Genomic DNA, 6544 nt, shown 5'->3' with positions numbered 1-6544 from the left:
TAAATAGATGGAGAAAAAATACTTGGATGTTCAGTTATCTCTAAATAGATGGAGAAAAATTTTAAGAAAAAAATACTTGGAAGTTAAGTTATCAGAGGCGACTGCAGGAATGAACTCTCATTGGAGGTACTTACACAAAAAGCGCTTTGATATCCAAAGTTGCCGAATTTTTTATGTCACTGATTTTCCTAAAACTTATTTTACTGGGAGATGCAAAAATCAGATTGGACAAATTTGGACATTTTTACTTACACTTACTTTAATTTTTTTTATATTTTAGCTCATTTGTGGCACAGTGCAGCGGTGGACCGGATGAACTGACCTCGCGGGCCGGATCCGGCCCACGGGCCATAGTTTGGTGACCCCTGGACTAGAGGGAATGCAGTTAATCAACACCACCCACTGCTAACTCTTGGGTTACTCTTTTACCAACGAATAGTGGGATTGATCGTAACTTTATAACACCCCCACTGCTGAAAGGGCGAGTATTTCGGTGTGACGGGGATTGGAACCCTCGACCAGCAGGCCATGCCAGGCATAATCCGAAGTGAACCGAATATATAGGTACTAAACATGTTGCTCTTGGCACCAGGACATAACAATATAAAATATTTCACCTTTGTCTATCGAAATTTAACCATTTCTCCATAATAATGTGATATCAGACATGGCAATGAGGAGCAAGTTTCCAATTCTGAGAGTCCTCCTCTTTTCAAAACGTTCAGTGAAATATAGCAGAGTTCTGGTGCATTGATTTGTCTCATAAAAATAGTTATGCTTACCCTTCTAGCCATGGGAGCATTACAATGTTACGGCCAATTCTACTATTCGTTGGTAAAAGAGTAGCCCAAGAGTTGGCGGTGGATGGTGATGACTAGTTGCCTTCCATCTAGTCTTTTACTGCTAAATTAGAGACGACTAGCGCATACACCCTCGTGTAGCTTTGCGCGAAATTCAAACCACGCTGTTTGAAGGTTTCTTTGCCTTCTATTGTATTATGATTTTATGTTAATAATTAATTTTCTGATTACTAGTGTTCTGGTTCACTATTTGTGACCTTTCTACTCACTACTTTGTGTTAGTTTCCACTTATTACTTATGTACCAGAATCGTGCTTTGTGTAAGATTTGAGTTTCTCCATTTTCTTTTTTTCTGTTATTTCATTGTTCTGTTTTAATCATTATTCTGCTTCATTTTGACTATGAGATAAAAATCATAGCCCCCCTTTTTTTTTACCTATTGTTTTATAGTCAGAGGTAAGGACTGCATTTCACAAATGTAGTTCAAGGTCAACCGGTGGGTTGCTGCTTTTACAGCGGGCGCAATAAATAAATTTATGACCACTTTTTAATAAATGTTTCTCATTGTCGCTGCCATCCAAGTTATCTCAACAGGCTTGTTTTTTTTTTTCCTAGTGAGAAAGTGATTTAGATAAAACGAATTATTTTTACAAACTTAAACGACATGTTTGTACCATTTTGATTTTTAATAGTATAGAAATTACATACTTAAGATGTCATAAAAACGAATTGTTCAAATATGCCCTTGAGAGAGGCTATTTCAATTGATTATATCGTTTCCTATATGCACTACGCATGCTATATATATACGTACTACGCACAGCTACTTTTTTAAACCATGAAACAGAACCTCTTAACTAACAGGGAAGTTAAATACTAGTTGTTTTTTTTCTAGTTTTTTAACTTCATTATTCTTTCATACATGGAGTATAGATTTCAACATTATAAGGGCATGCATCTTTGTTGTCACGAAGTTTATGTATTGTTGCTATCTGTAAAGAAACTTCGTGAAACGTCAGAGATACGGTATATCTTTGTTTTTAGTTTCCTCCGAAAATTTTACTTTTCAAAATAAAATTAAGTTTACGCTTTTACAGAAATTAAAAAAAAAAGTCTGGTCTTTTTTTGTCCCCTTGCCTCAAGCTTGTCTAAACATTACTGTAGTACATTGATCACAAAACGTAATGAACAATATTACAAATATTACTTTGCTAGTAGGTTATTCTTAACAAGAAATAAATAAAAATGTAATTATCCTAACAGAGTTTACTATTTCAAACTTTACTTTTCTAGTTTTGAAGAAATGAGAATATGATACTAATAGTTTTACGAGAACAAAAATTAATATGGAAGAATTTGTAGAATCTTCAAATGTAATTTAGCGCGGCCCTGTGATAGAACTCTAGATTTCGGAGCTTGCGAAACCACAAAATATTCCTCGACTTTAATCTGCGTGTTCGTTATAAGGGTGACAGTCAATCCCTTATCGTGGATGATAGATGCTATTGGCTAGCTGCCTCCATCTGGTCAGTAGTTCAAAACTATGGATAGTGGCAGACGAAATTAGTATCTTTACATAAATACAAATTATACAGGGTTTCGACAGGTTAAGAATTGGAGTTTTAGTATGTATGATATTTTAATTGTTAAAATAATTACAAATAAGTAAATGCGCGAAAGCTATGTAAATACCTTCTACGTCCATACTGTATTCAGCGATCTACCTTTTAATGTATAAACTGTATTAACATCGTAATAGTTTACAGAGTTCTTTCTTACTTCTAGCTTCAAGCTAATGATAAGGTATGTGAGTTGCATCAAATCAAGACACGCTAAAAACACGCTGTCTGGTGTTCGTATGGAAACCTCGTGTTCAGAAAAAAGGGCTGAAAGATTTAAAGAAATTATCGAAATAATTTCACAGTCACATCCGTTTCAAAGTGAAATGCGGCAAGAACAAAGACAAGTTGAATAGTTTTAAGACACTATTATAAAATAGCAAAAGTTAGAATTGCGTTTATTAAAGAAATAAGAAGAACCTATTGCTTCGACCCCTCAAATTACACAACATAACACAACTAATGGGATTTTTTGTGTTCAAAAGAATGCGAAATCTCACGAGATTAATGACTCTGGAAAGGAAACCTTCAGTTCTAGGTTATAAAAAAGGAAGTTATAAAAATAGTAATATCTTTTATGTCTTATTCAGCGGCTTTGGTTAAATACTGAATACATGAAGTAAAATATTTCATAAATAGTTAATAAAAGTTTTGTTTAAAGTTAAATAGAAAACATTTTCATTCTTATTATAAAGTATTAAGTAAAAACCAAAATTATTTAGAACTGTGAATGGTAGCAGGTAGTAAACGTCGTCTAATTACCAGTACATCGGGATGGTGTGTGTATCTTAACAGCTTTCAAGCATTATGATTCGTTAAGAATACAGGAATTAAGAAATCTGAATCCATACACCAAAAAAAGAAATATTAATATTTCGATGTGATTTACTTAACATTATCATAATGTTAATTAGATTTATAATTAATTATCATTATATCAATTAACAAAAATTATATTCATTACGCCCAACGTGGGGCTCGAACCCACGACCCTGAGATTAAGAGTCTCATGCTCTACCGACTGAGCTAGCCGGGCTTGCGAAATCTTTTTTTATTAAATATACTTGACTTTAATACAAACCTCTCAAGCCTCAAAATAGTTTGAGGATTGAATGATAACCGCGGTAATAAAAATTAAAGCCAGATGAATGTCGTGGAAACCTCTGGGCTTAATTTTGTTTGTACACTGTGAGTGTTTTATTGAGAAGCGTGGTAAGACGTTGTAAAATACCGGACTGAAGCCACCGAGAAAGCCGTTCTACTTAAGTACTTCTCTTCATAAATTATATAATACTATTATATATTAGATGTTTCATTATTTCGATATTTTTCATTGCCTTAAAAATAATAATTTTAAACAGCAATCGCGGGAAATAGGATAATATTCAACGCCCTCTGTCACACTATGATCGATTTGCGTTTAATTTAGCGCTCGGAAATGAGTAACAACTGAAATATTCGTGTTAGGGATAAACGATTATTTTGCTACCATAACGAAAGTTTGAGACATTATCATATTTTTTTGTTTTGTAACTTTTTTAGTGTTCTTTGGAAGCTTACTCTGATCGTAAGTTAATATCAGCTTCAACAGATCAATTATGAATATCATCACAGTGTTGTTTCTATAACCCCTCTAATATATGTTTATACTGTGAAATAATGGGCAGATAAACGATATCTGCGTTTCTTGTTAGGCCTACTAGTATTACAAACAATTTCATTAAAAAAATGTGAAACATTAGTTGATGCTAGTAACTTTATGACAAGTTCAAAGGACAAAAATATTTGTAAAGAAGCACGGTAAACTTTTTTGAACTAACAAATTATTACTGTAGAAATACTTTAGAAAAACGTTTAATACATTGTCATGTTTAATAAATAAATAATTCAATTTGATTATTGTAGTCTTTTTGTTGTTATTTGTAAGGTGAAGAAATTCACTATGCGCTTTAGTTTAAATAAACGTCCAGATTTTGACTTAAAGCGACTTTAACTCAAAAGCTGCACCTCTGAAGCTACACTATTTATATAAGCATAAAGATACACGATAAGCTAGCTATCTGCTCTCTGTCAACGACGGGGAATCCAACCCCTGATTTTAGCGTAAGAAGGCCGTTAATTTACTAACGTCTACTTCGAGAAAAATATTTCTTCGCCCAACGTGGGGCTCGAACCCACGACCCTGAGATTAAGAGTCTCATGCTCTACCGACTGAGCTAGCCGGGCTTGGCCCAAAATTATGAATCTTGTCTTAAAAGATACATTTTGTGGTATTTAAATAAAGACTAAGTTTCGTTCATTGTGAGGCTTAATTTTTAATCACGCGCCAATCAATATTTTCTTGGATAATGCAGATAATATTATGCCCCCTAGTGGACGCTAGAAACCGGGTTTCGATACCCGTGGTGGGCAGAGCATAAATAACCCACCGTGTAGCTTTGTGCTTAATTAGATACAAACAAGGCTCAGCATGGCCAGATGGTTAGGACGCTCGACTCGCAATCTGCGGGTTCGAATCCTCGTCACACCAATCATGCTCAGCTGTGGGGGCATGATATGTGACGGTCAATCCCACTATTCGTTGGTAAAAGAGTTGACGGTCGGTGGGTAATGATAATTAACTGCTTTCCCTCTAGCCTTACACTGCTAAATTAGGGACGCTAGTGCAAATAGCCCTCGTGAAACTTTGCGCGAAATGCATAACAAACTAAACCAGATATAAACAATGGGTAATATTAACTTAAAAACAAGAAGTCTGTGTTTAGGTTGTTCGTTAAGCTTGATGACGACTTCCGAAAGAGATCAAAGTTTAGCTAGCTCAAATATGTTTTATTAAGCATGTGAATGTGGTGAAAACCCGTTTTCAATAATTTGTGTTCTAATAATATCGGAGAAGTAAGCACGTAGACGAAAAACGAATCTAACAGAAACAAACAAAAAATTATTCAGGTCTTTCTAATCAAATTACATTAAATATTCATGCACATCCCTTGACTTATTTTAACACGTTCTTACAAAACAAAACAACAAATTGGTTTATTCTTACTTACATTTCCCAGGTGTCTTGACTTTCTTGTGATTGTTATTTTTTTTCAAATTCATTTTATTTTTATGATAGGCAAAGATCGTACTAGAAACGGATGCGTTGTATCCAATTTAAATTAATGCAATAGAAATATGTATTTTCTGCTATCCCCTGTTGTCCAAAGTGAATAGTCAATATAAATGAAATAACTCAAGTTTACTTAAGTCACATATATATAACATGTATATCTAATTTAGATTTAAAATATTGTTTTGCATATTTTAAAAGTGCTGCCATCTAGGAGTTTAAGTTTGATATAATAAAAATGAAAAACAGTAAAAATAGCTTAACCGTTCCCGGCATTGGCCAGGTGATTAGGGCGCTCGACTCGCAATCTGAGGGTCGCAGGTTTGAATCTCCGTCACACCAAACATGCTCGCCATTTGTTTAAATGTGTTTATCAGTGAAAATTGTGGGCAAATCATCTGCTGATGGCGCCCCCATAAAAAAAAAAGTTTAACCACAGTGTTTTCCAAACTTTAAACAGCGTCTCCCTTCTTACTCAGCAAAGTTTCCGTTGCGATTCCCCTTTCACATTAAAATCATTTTCGCAAGTGATAAGAGCAAAATCAACATTTTATTTACATGTTCTTAATATTTTCTAATGAAAAAATGCTTTTAAGGAGTAAGTAAAAAAACAAAAAAACTTTGAGAGCAAATTGATAGTTTTGTTAATTTGTCGTAGTCTCCAACTCTTCTGTTTCTTCCGTCGTTATTTTTGGGCTCTCCTGCCAATTGCCCTGATTACCTAAAACTACCATGGATTGGTAACATTTGAAAAACAATTGATAACGGCCATTACTAAATGCTTTCCTGCAATGAACCCCTACTGTGCTTATTCCACAAGTAAGTTGTTGCCTGCAACACACAAAGATGTGATACCTACCACACAGAAAAGTATGGCTATTTATGAATTCTCGTGCCACTGCGAATGTCGGTACGTAGGTCGCACTTCACAAAGACTGCAGGATAGAATTAAACAACATGTACCCACGTACATAAGAAATAAGAGTGTGAAAGAAAATAATTTATTCATGTCG

General features: G+C 34.4%; 2 non-coding genes across 2 annotated transcripts; both read right to left on the bottom strand.

The window, feature by feature from the left end:
* Positions 1–3382: 3382 nt before the first annotated feature.
* Trnak-cuu lies at positions 3383–3455 on the bottom strand. Its single transcript has one exon. It is a non-coding gene; the product is annotated as a tRNA-Lys (tRNA).
* Positions 3456–4572: 1117 nt separating this feature from the next.
* Positions 4573–4645, bottom strand: Trnak-cuu. The gene has a single exon. It is a non-coding gene; the product is annotated as a tRNA-Lys (tRNA).
* Between the last annotated feature and the right edge of the window lie 1899 nt (positions 4646–6544).

This window comes from Limulus polyphemus, unplaced genomic scaffold, assembly GCF_000517525.1.
Source record: "Limulus polyphemus unplaced genomic scaffold, Limulus_polyphemus-2.1.2 Scaffold5674, whole genome shotgun sequence".
NCBI lineage: Eukaryota > Metazoa > Arthropoda > Merostomata > Xiphosura > Limulidae > Limulus > Limulus polyphemus.
This window is presented reverse-complemented; position numbering and strand designations above follow the sequence as displayed.